This window comes from Chanodichthys erythropterus, chromosome 21 (genome assembly GCF_024489055.1).
Source record: "Chanodichthys erythropterus isolate Z2021 chromosome 21, ASM2448905v1, whole genome shotgun sequence".
Classification (NCBI taxonomy): domain Eukaryota; kingdom Metazoa; phylum Chordata; class Actinopteri; order Cypriniformes; family Xenocyprididae; genus Chanodichthys; species Chanodichthys erythropterus.
The window spans coordinates 8,050,001-8,062,073 of NC_090241.1; the positions used below are offsets into that span (position 1 = coordinate 8,050,001).

General features: G+C 37.3%; 1 protein-coding gene across 15 annotated transcripts in view; it reads left to right on the top strand.

Annotated features, from left to right (window-relative positions):
- Positions 1-12,073, top strand: part of rbm26 (RNA binding motif protein 26) — a 63,454-nt gene that overhangs the window by 20,175 nt on the left and 31,206 nt on the right. For all 15 annotated transcript variants that reach the window (XM_067372678.1, XM_067372674.1, XM_067372675.1 and 12 more), the window contains one exon: positions 6,675-6,788. The gene's annotated coding sequence lies outside the window, so the exon portion shown is untranslated. Of the gene's footprint in view, positions 1-6,674; positions 6,789-12,073 lie in introns of those variants that run through there.

A 12,073-nucleotide genomic window follows, 5' to 3' on the forward strand; every position in this document is an offset into this window, starting at 1 on the left:
ATTTTTTCACACTGAGGACAATAGAGGGACTTTACTACAAATATTACAAAATTTAAAAACATTGAGTGATGCTCAAGGAGGAAACATGATGCATGAAGAGCTGGGGGGTGAAAACTTTTTGAATTGGATGACCAATAAATTGTACTTATTTTGTCTTCTGTGAAACATGTAAGTATCCTCTATAGCTTCTGAAGAGGCAGTACTAAGAGAAAAAATATGACCTTTAAACAAAGGTCAGGTTTCCTTCTGGAGCATCAGTGAATGTTTGTAGCTTTTACATGTAAACATGTATTATGTGAAATACCTTATTCAGGACAGTACAAAATAAGAAAAGTTACATTTGTATGGTGCCTCTTATTTTGTAAAAATTAACATTTTTGCAAATTATGCAAGGGGTGTGTAAACTTTTGAGCACAAATGTATTCATAATTTTTATATAACCTTGTTGATTGTCCCTATACTTCACTCTGAGACTCTCTAAGCATACATTTTGTGCAGTTAATGTAAACCCTGTGATGTATTGACATCCTGATTTGCACAGATGCGATGTGACAGGCTGTAACGAAGGTTAAAGATGTCAATTTAATTATGGGTCAAAGGTCACATTATTTTAAAAACACGTTCTTGAACAAAGATGACAGATTAGAATGATCTCAAGTCATTTAAGTTCCTTTGATCCTGAAAATTGAACAGATGTGATGTGAAGAAACCACTCCTCCCTAAAGAGCTTTTCTTAAAACAATTAAATATTTATCCTGGTTATTTCAGCAAGTTTTCAATCACTTGCTTTGATGCCTAAGCCTGTTTTTTTTTTGTTTGGATGCTATCTGCAAAAATAATTGGCCTCTGTTAAAGATCTCTGACGGTCTGTTGTTATAACGGTCAGTGCGACGCAGTTCAAAGGATCAATCCTGCTGCACTTTGCTGCTTTAAACTCCGAGTGGAAATAAAGAGACTGCATCAGGACCCCAGGGGCTATTCAACATCCACCTCCACCCCCAAACACTGCTATCTGTAAATTAGCTGACTTTGTGACCCTGCCTGTAATTGCATTAGTTTATCAATGTAGCACACAATTTATTATCTCAAGCAATAACGGCACACGCGCAGGACTGGTGTGTGGGGTCTCGGTACTCACCTAACGCAGTAATTAGAGAGGAAGGATTTCAGAAGACATGCTCTAATGCTTGTGTTTGAGAGTGAGCTGGTAAAGTGTGTTTAAATGGCAGTAGACCCGTGAGCAGATGGATAGACACACCAGACCTTTATTTATATCTTTCTTTTATCAATTAGTTGGCAATAATAAAAATATTCACCAATGGTGTTTGCTAAGGCAATTGTCACTTCTACTGCTTATATAGGGTTAATGATGTGAACAAACTCTAAGTGTTTTGACTTCTTTTCGACAGACTTATGTTTTGTCTGGCAGACAATAAAACAAAAATACCTTGTATTACATCAAACTTCCGGATAAGATTGTTGTTCTGGGTCAAATGACCTAAATTGGAATCATTAAAATTTAACATTAAAGGGTTAGTTTAAGCAAAAATGAAAATTCTGTCATTAATTACTCACCCTCATGTCGTTCCACACCTGTAAGACCTTTGTTCACCTTCAGAACATAAATTAAGATATTTTTGATAAAATCCAATGGCTCAATGAGGCCTGCATTGACAGCAATACTATTAACACTTTCAATGTCCAGAAAGCTACTAAAGATGTTTAAAACAGTTCATGTGACTACAGTGGTTCAACCTTAATGTTATGAAGTGTCGAGAATAATATTTGTGTGGCAAAAAAAACAAAATAATGACTTTATTCAACGATATCTAGTGATGGGTGATTTCAAAACACTGCTTCATGAAGCTTTGAAGCTTTACGAATCTTTTGTTTCGAATCAGTGGTTCGGAGCATGTATCAAAATGCCGAAGTCACGTGAATTCAGTAAATGAGGTTTTGTTATGTCACAAGTGTTTCAAAATTTCAATGGTTCACCACTGGGGGGTGTGACTAGCAGATGCTCCGATCCACTGATTCGAAACAAAAGATTCGTAAATTTTTTCATCATGAAGCAGTTTTTTGAAATCGGCCATCACTAGATATTGTTGAATGTTGGTTTTTTTTTGGCGCACAAAAAATATTCTCGTCGCTTCATAACATTTAAGATTGAACCACTGTACTCATGAACTGTTTTAAATACGTCTTTAGTAGCTTTCTGGGCATCTGAAAGAGTAAATGATCTTGCTGGCAATGCAGGCCTCGCTGAGGCATCGGATTTTATCAAAAATATCTTAATTTGTGTTCCAAAGATTAAAAAAGGTGTGGAACGACATGAGGGTGAGTAATAAATGACAGAATTTTCATTTTTGGGTGAACTAACCCTTTAATACTTCGTTAACATATATAAAACTGTATTTTTAACTTTTTTTTTTTTTAAACATTTGTTTTTTCAAAAAATGTGAATATTATTAGGTTTTTGAAATCCTTTTTTTTTTTTTTTTAAATAATTTTTTCCTTTAGCCTTTAAATTTGTGATTTTTGTTTTCGAATTTACTCGCAAACATTACAATCATAATAGAAAATATCAGAGTGTTTAAACTTTGCAAACAGGGTTATGACTCTAAATGACAAATAGTCACACAATTCGGTAACATTTTTTTTTTTTACCGTGTCCAAGTTGTTACATGTAGTTACTATAGTAATAACTACTTGTTATGCATAATTACATGCATCTAACCATAAACCAATCCTAAGCCTTTTTAGTTAATATTACACAAAATAAAGGTGTCTTTGTTACATTGTAATTATCCATTTAAGTACTGAGTAATATTAACTACTTACTATAAAGTTCGGATTAGGGTTTGGTTTAGTTTAGGGTTAGTCACATGTAATTATGCATAATTTATAGTTATTACTATGTAACAATGACACTGTAAAATAAAGTGTTACCAAATAAAGTGTAACCCACAATTCTTTTAAGAAAAACATCGTAGATTAACCAGTATTTTCGACAACTAAAAATGGAACCTATTTGGTCTAACATGGCCAAGTACCACTCACATTTTCTTATGAAATGGTAAAATCAATTTGTTTGTGTCCATAATTATTAATTGCATACTTTAGAAATATAGTATGGTCAAAATAGTTTTTCCTTGAATAGCATAGTTTCTGCATTTCTTCTTACTTCACTGTAATAAAAAAGGAAACAATTTTCGTTATACTGTTTGTTGGCGATCACACATTAATTTCTTAAGATTATGCAGTTTATTGCATAATCTGATGATGTATTATAAAACAAAACCATATACAAAATACAAACCTTTTTCATTTTTTTCCCCATAAAATCCACCAACTTTAAATTTCCATTCTACTCCTTTCCGTTACAGTTGTTTTCTGCATTTATTTGAAGATTATTATGAATTGTACCAAAATAATTGAAATTGAATCAATTCCAACCAAACTGAATGGTTATAACATGTCAGATTTAGTTAAGAATCAGATCACTATGAGAGCAAATATTTACCACTCCTTATGGATAACATAGTAAATTCTTGCGAAAAATTTAATTTAATTTATTCTGTTTTACTACATGATACAAAAGAATAGCAGGTCAGTCCCTGTATATTTATAATTTCTCATCATGAAAATATAGTCACCATGCACCATCTCGGATGCTTAATGTCTTTCTGATCATGAATGTACTGACCTTTATCACTCTCTCTAACATCTTGTACATTATCATAATTTCTTTGACTGCTCATGGGTGCATATTTACTCACCACGAGTCATCTGTTCAGATCCGCCACGTGGAGATTCAATCTTTTCGTCTCCTGTCCCTGTTATACGCACCTTCAAGCTGTTTAATTAAAGCATGTATTATTAATCCGACTATATTTGAGTCGTTTTTCCTGTCCCTGTGCAGATATGACTGCTACATTAAGGGTAAATTGTTTTGCAGTAATTCCCATTTAATGTTTCTCTCATAATCAGAGGCTTTAGTGCAGCAGGAGGCACGGGAGCGAGAGGAGAGCCAGGACAGAGGAGGCCGTTACTGTAGCTTACCGTTTGATGTGAGAATCTCATATTTGGGGCCTGTAATTAGGTCTGTTTTACAAGTCAAATGCAGCGCCAATGACAGTCGCAAAATATGAGCTTAATAAAAAGTGCCAGCTGAGACAATGCTTCCCCCGTCTCTCTGCCTCCGTCCTCGTCTTTTTCTCTGTCTCTCCCTCTCAGAAATATCAGCTTCAGTGTAAAGTCAGCTCAAGGCCAGTAATGATTCTTTCTGACTTCACATAGACCGCAATTGTTCATTCTAATATACGGCCAACCATATCTTGCAGATATTAAGATTATCAGACTACAACGCTCATATATCTGGAGGTGCCGGAAGCCATATTGGTACCAGACATTGGCACTTGATTACATTCATTCTAACTGAATGGAAATTGGTTTGATACAGTTTAGTGCAGTTGTGATTGCAATGATTAGTGCAGTTTGAGTCGTTCAAGAAGTAAAGGAGACCTGGTGAACTTTTGAACATCTATGAAATACCGTAAAAAATGTTTGTTGTGGGCCAATCATGTTCTGTAGCAGCTTTTGAACTATAATGTTTTAAAAATGTATATGGTTGTGCTGTAATTTAAAGGGATAGTTCACCCAAAAATGAAAATTTGATGTTTATCTGCTTACCCCCAGTGCATCCAAGATGTAGGTGACTTTTTTTCTTCAGTCGAATGCAAATATAAATAAATTTTTAACTGCAACCGCTGCTGTCTGTCAGTCAAATAATAGCAGTAGATGGGAACTTCAACTATAACAGTACATAAAACTTGCTTAGACAAATCCAAATTAAACCCTGCGGCTCGTGACGACACATTAATGTCCTAAGACACGAAACGATCGGTTTGTACGAGAAACCGAACATTATTTATATCATTTTTACCTCTAATACACCACTATGTCCAACTTCGTTCAGCTTCCTGTTAGTGAGGTCAAAAAACGCGTTCTGAAGATGGAAGTGATGTCTCGCCCATATACTTCAATGAGCGCGAGACATCACTTCCGTTGTCAGAGCGCGATCAGACCTCACTAACAGGAAGCTGAACGAAGTTGGACATAGTGGTGTATTAGAGGTAAAAAATTATATAAATACTGTTCGGTTTCTCGCACAAACCGATCGTTTTGTGTCTTAGGACATCAATGTGCCGTCACGAGCCGCAGGGTTTAATTTGGATTTGTCTATGGAAGTTTTATCGACTCTTATTGTTCAAGTTCCCAATCACTGCTATTATTTGACTGACAGATGGCAGCGGTTGCAGTTAAAAATCATAATTTGCGTTCGACTGAAGAAAAAAAGTAATCTACATCTTGGATGCCTTGGGGGTAAGCAGATAAACATCAAATTTTAATTTTTGGGTGAACTATCCCTTTAAGTGGAAGTATTTCCATAAATATCTTTCTTTGGACATAAAGAGCCATTAGCTATTACTCAATTAGCTTACCCAGGCAAGTTAATAATATAAAATAATATATAGTTTTTACCATCTTTTTGAAATATTGATAGTATCATTTTTATTTGTAATATTTGATTAAACACAAACAGCTTGACAATTGGTCAAATCCATTGCTAATACTTACTGATGTTTGTTCTGTTTTTTCTCCAAACTGATGTCACTTCCTGTAGGATGGTGTCATTAAGGAACTGGCTCGTTAGTTAAATGGATTTTACAACAGTCCAGCTCATACAGAAAACTACGGAAGCGGATTAGGGCCAAGCAATAATAAAAAAATAAAACCATCTCGAGATTAAAGTTGTTAAATTTTGAGAAAAAAGTCGAAATAAAATGTTGAGAATAAACTCATTAAATTACGAGAAAAAAGTCGTTAGATTATGAGAACAAATTCGTTAAATTATGAGAAAAATGTCGTTATATTTTGAGAAAAAAGTCGAGATAAAATGTTGAGAATAAAGTCATTAAATTATGAGAAAAAAGTCGTTAGATTATGAGAACAAATTTGTTAAATTATGAGGGGAAAAAAGTCGTTAAATTTCGAGAAAAAAAGTCGAGGTAAAATGTTGAAAAAATTCATTAAATTATGAGAAAAAAGTCGTTAAATTATGAGAACAAATTTAATTTAACAAGTTTATTCTCAACATTTTATCTCGACTTTTTTCTTGAAATTTAATGACTTTATTCTCGAGATGGTTTTATTTTTTTATTATTGCTTGGCCCTAATCCTCTTCCGTAGAAAACGATTCCTCTATGATGAACATTATCAATTTATGAATGGACATTTATTTTAATATTTGTAAAAATAACTAAAAGGCTAGAATTCTGGAAAAATAAACTTTATTAAGTAGATTGGCATAATCCTTCATTATTATTTTGTAAAAAGCAATGGAGTGGTTTGTTTTCAAATATTAATGTATGAAAACTTTTTTTGTCGAAAACACGAAATTGTTTGTAAAGAACTTCTTGATAAATATGATGGAAAACATTTTATTTAATGGTTCAACCACTTCACATTTTTAGAAACATAAAATCAATACCAATAGAAAATGATACAAAAAACTCCAGAGTATAAAACTGATATAAATACAAAAATTACATTTCTAAGAACACATCACATGCCATTTGAAACTGAAGATTTTTCCTTTTTTATAATTTCAGGCATCCCGTTCATCATTGGCGCAGGACTGTTTGCGGCATCACTTCCTGTCTTCATCCTTTTTGGACGTTTTCATCCTGTTGATCAAATTAAAGAATATTGTCAAACAGTTTGTGGTAAGTAAGTTTCAGAAAGAACTCTCTTCTGCTCACCAAGGCTGCATTTATTTGATCAAAAATACAGTAAAAACAGCAATATTGTGAAATATAACAATCTGTTTTATATTTGAATGTATTTTAAAATGTAATTTATTATTTTCAGAAATGATTGTAATATGCTGATTTGCAGTGTTGGAAACCATTTTTTAGGATTCTTTAATGAATAAAAAAAAAATTCAAAAGAACAACATTTAAAATAGGCTAGTAATTGTTTGTAACTATATCAGTGTCTTTACTGTCATTTTTGATCAGATGAACCTCCTACACTTTTGAAGTTTTTTATTAAAAGTTTGAATATAGAGGGAAATCAGTAACAACATTGACACAATAACAATAGAGCAATAGTCCAGGGTCCTTCAGTCCAGGTTAAGTGCCAAGTCCTTAAACACAGTTTACACTTTTAAATAGCATATGTACTATAATACAGACTATTCATCGATGATGTTCCCTCAGAGTTTTTTTTTTTTTTTTTTTTTTACTTTCTTCAGTAGTTTTGTGCTCATTGTACTTTAGTGAATCTGTCTGTACCATTAACACTCTCTCTCTCCTGCATCTGTTCTCCTCCATCTATCGATACTCTGTCATTTATCTGTACACGGCAGCCTCGTCCGCCATATTGATTCTATACAGGCAATTTACTGGGAAATGGCAGTGAAGCAGGGATTTATTGTGCAGCCACTTCATTGTCAGATGATGGGTGTAAAATGTGATCGTAACGAGGGGAATGAGGTGGGCCGCGTCGCTCTTCGCCACCCCGTCGTAAATAACTCTGGTCTTGTGTAGGAAGCGAGTGGCTGACTCTCTGATACCCAATACAGAGACAGATGAGTATTTAAAGAGGCACAGAGGAAGATATCTAACGTCATTTATTCACTTCTGTCACGATCCATGGTAGATAGATATACTTTAGTTATACCTGAGGGGAAATACTATTTCTATTTCTAAAATATCTTAACATATAGTCATAACCTGCTTTAACATATGCCATGTTCTGACGTATGCCGCTTTAAATGCTTGAGCTCTTTAAAGCGGGATGTATTCTGATTGGTTGTCAATGTTTTTTTTTGTTCATCAGCTGGAAAAAAATATAATTTTTGAACATGATTCCAGCGATATTGTTACTCTGTACCATTACCATTTGTTGTGGTGTGGACTCTGATATTCTTTCAAATTTCGAAAGATTTTTAGAACTATATCTTTAGTTAAAGGTGCCCTAGAACTTTTTTTTTAAAAAGGTGTAATATAAGTCTAAGGTGTCCCCTGAATGTGACTGTGAAGTTGCAGCTCAAAATACCCCATAGATTTTTTTAAATTAATTTTTTAACTGCCTATTTTGGGGCTTCATTATAAACGAGCCGATTCAGGGCTACTGGCCCTTTAATTCTCGTGCTCCACGCCCACGGAGCTCGCGCTTGCCTTGAACAGTGCATAAACAAAGTTTACACAGCTAATATAACCCTCAAATGGATCTTTACAAAGTGTTTGTCATGCATGCGGCATGCATCGGATTATGTGAGTATTGTATACTGTTATATTGTTTACATTAAATTCTGAATGAATTTGAGGCTGTGCTCAGATTTTAGGGGTTAGGTTAGGGATTAACAACATTCTTATTAACTAATCATCTCCCTAACACACACTATATTGCCAAAAGTTTTGGGACGCCTGCCTTTACGTGCACATGAACTTTAATTACGTCCCATTCTTAATCCGTAGTGTTTAATATGGAGTTGGCTCACCCTTTGCTGCTATAATAGCTTCAACTTTTATGGGAAGTTTTTTCCCACAAGGTTTAGGAGTGTGTTGATTTTTGACCATTCTTATAGAAGCGCATTTGTGAGGTCAGGCAGTGATGTTGGACGAGAAAGATTGGCTCACAGTCTCCGCTCTAATTCATCCCAAAGGTGTCCTATCAGGTTGAGGTCAAGACTCTGTGCAGGCCAGTCAAGTTCCTCCACACCAAACTCGCTCATCCATGTCTTTATGGACCTTGCTTTGTGCACCGGTGTGCAGTCATGTTGGAACAGGAAGGGGCCATCCCCAAACTGTTCCCACAAAGTTGGGAGCATGAAATTGTCCAAAATGTCTTGGTGTGCTGAAGCATTAAGAGTTCCTTTCACTAGAACTAAGGGGCCAAGCACAACCCCTGAAAAACAACCCCACACCATAATCCCCCCTCCAACAAACTTTACACTTGACACAATGCAGTCAGGCAAGTACCGTTCACCTGGTAACCACCAAACCCAGACTCGTCTATCGGATTGCCAGACTGAGAAGCGTGATTCGTCACTCCAGCACGTCTTCACTGCTTTAGAGTCCAGTGGCGGCGTACTTCACACCACTGCATCCCGATGCTTTGCATTGCACTTGGTGATGTAAGGGTTTGATGCAGCTGCTTGGCCATGGAAACCCATTCCATGAAGCTCTCTACACACTGTTCTTGAGCTAATCTGAAGGCCACATGAAGTTTGGAGGTCTGCAACTATTGACTCTGCTGAAAGTTGGCGACTTCTGCGCACTGTGCGCCTCAGCATGTGCTGACCTCGCGCTGTGATTTTACGTGGCCTACCACTTCATGGCTGAGTTGCTGTTGTTCCCAATTGCTTTCACTTTGTTATAATACCACTAACCTTTGACCATGGAATATTTTGTAGTGAGAAAATTTCACGAATGGACTGCACGGTACCACGCTTGAATTCACTGAGCCCCTGAGAGCGACCCATTCTTTCACAAATGTTTGTAGAAGCAGTCTGCATGCCTAGGTGCTTGATTTTATACACCTTTGGCCATGGAAGTGATTGGAACACCTGAATTCAATGATTTGGAGGGGTGTCCCAATACTTTTGGCAATATAGTGTACCAATAGTTAAATATGACGTGTGCATTTCTGCACCACTAGTGGCAGCAAATGTAATTTCAATCTGATTGTTTGCGTGGCCTTACTGGACCTGAGACACCCTTCAATTGGAGTAGAATATATTGCAATTATGAGCACATGAATGAACAAGTGAAGTCATTTACACGTGGGAAACTCAGAATTCTAGAAGATACATGAGTTGTGATGTCGTAAGAGGAGTATCGGAATATGGCGGAAACATTGATCTTTAATGTATGTAACCGATGAAACGAGCCTCTGCGATCAGCGAAACACTCCTCCAGCGATCTGTCAAAGCACACCCGTCGTCTGTTGAAGCAGCAACTCCAGTGATTGCTGAGCAACTGATCATGCGAAATCTGAAGGGTCATGGTACCACGTGTAACTCCTTCTGTTCGAACTGCCCACTCTAAGCGGGACTCAAACCCCGGTCCGCTGGCGTAGAAGTTGGGCTCTCTAACAAGGAGGCTAAAGACAGTCTCTAGTGTCAGTTGCTAGAGCGCCTCTTGTGATCAGGGGAGCGAGGTTTACACGCACAGCTCTTACTGACCTATATCCGTTACACAGACCCCCCCTAAACCTCACTCCCATCGGGGTCACGGCACCACATGTAACCAGTGGCTCGTGATGAGACGAGGTGAAATGATCAGCGAAACACTCCTCCAGTGATCTGTCAAAGCACACCCGTCGTATGTTGAAGTAACAACTCCAGTGATTGCTGAGCAACTGATCATGCGAAATCTGAAGGGTCATGGTACCACGTGTAACTCCTGTTCGAACTGCCCACTCGAAGCGGGACTCGAACCCCGGTCCGCTGGCGTAGAAGTTGGGCTCTCTAACAAGGAGGCTAAAGACAGTCTCTAGTGTCAGTTGCTAGAGCGCCTCTTGTGATCAGGGGAGCGAGGTTTACACGCACAGCTCTTACTGACCTATATCCGTTACACAGACCCCCCTAAACCTCACTCTCATCGGGGTCACGGCACCACATGTAACCAGTGGCTCGTGATGAGACGAGGTGAAATGATCAGCGAAACACTCCTCCAGCGATCTGTCACAGCATACCCGTCGTCTGTTGAAGCAGCAACTCTAAGGTACGAATTTTCCTGGTGCACTTGAAGGCAGCATAAGATTATCAGTTCAACCAATGGTGAAGATGGGAAGTGTTTGAAATTTTCTGAAAGTCGTTATTTTTCAATCCAGTGCCAATGGTGGAATTACACACTTCACTTTTATTGGTATCTGATATAGCTATATCATCCAGAAAAATCACTATAATCGGAATGTATAAAGTCAGCTGACTTGCTGGAAAGACCAGTTTAGACCAGCATGAAGACCTTATCTGTGCTAGTCTTTTCATGCATTTCAGGTCTCGGCAGGGTTTTTAGAAAATACATGTGATTGTGTGCATGAGTCTTCACATGCTTTTGTCCTTGCTCTGATGTCGTCTGTGTTCACGTTGATGAATGGGCCGTGTGACTTATGGACGTCACATTACCGTGAGCATGTCACTCGAATAGAACCGTCAGCCGTAATAGCCGTGTGCTCCGTGCCGGAGGTGAGAGGGATTCGATGATGATGATGATGAGATCTCTCCCGTAATATCATAAAGCAGTGTTTAAATATTTTAATTTCATTTGTCAAGCCGCCGCCTTCCCCTCACTCCATTACTCTGCTAACCATCCCTCATCAGCTGAATTAGTGCATTATTCATCAGCACTAATTATTTTCACATAATGTCTGCCCCGATATATTTAACCCTCACATTATATCTCCCCATAATGGCCTTGTAAAATTGAAGTGGAGTTGGAAAGCTCATTTAAAGAACATCAAAGAGACGGGAATGAGTGAGATGGGAGGCTGTGGAGTTAAACACTTTGGGTCGAGGGTCCCTACTGAGTCAGGACATTTGTTCCTGTCTGATTTGCATGGTGAAGGAGAGGAGAGGTCGATGGGAGAATGGTGAATGAGTGTGTGCTCTGCTCCAACAACCAGCCCTCTTCTTATCAAGAACCATTTTTCACTCTAGGCTTCTAGACCGCAGCGGAGCTTCAGTGAGGCCAGTAGACATGGCTTCTGGACTATATATTAGAGTGAATCCTCAATTAGTGGCTCTTTTGGCTGCAAAGTCTTCAAACTATTAGTTTCATCAATGTTAAAACGTTTATCACAAATCGCATCACACTTTTTGGAGAAAAATGTTAGCTAGCAGCAGTCGGTATGCAGTATTTAGGTATGAATAATATATCAGAAAGTCATAAAATGTCCAATCAAATCCAAGTCCAATCAAGGTTCTTGTTCTATTATGGGTTCTTCAGATCAGTTTTTGATAACTTGGTTCTTTAATTTTTATTTTTTTTTTTTTTTAAGA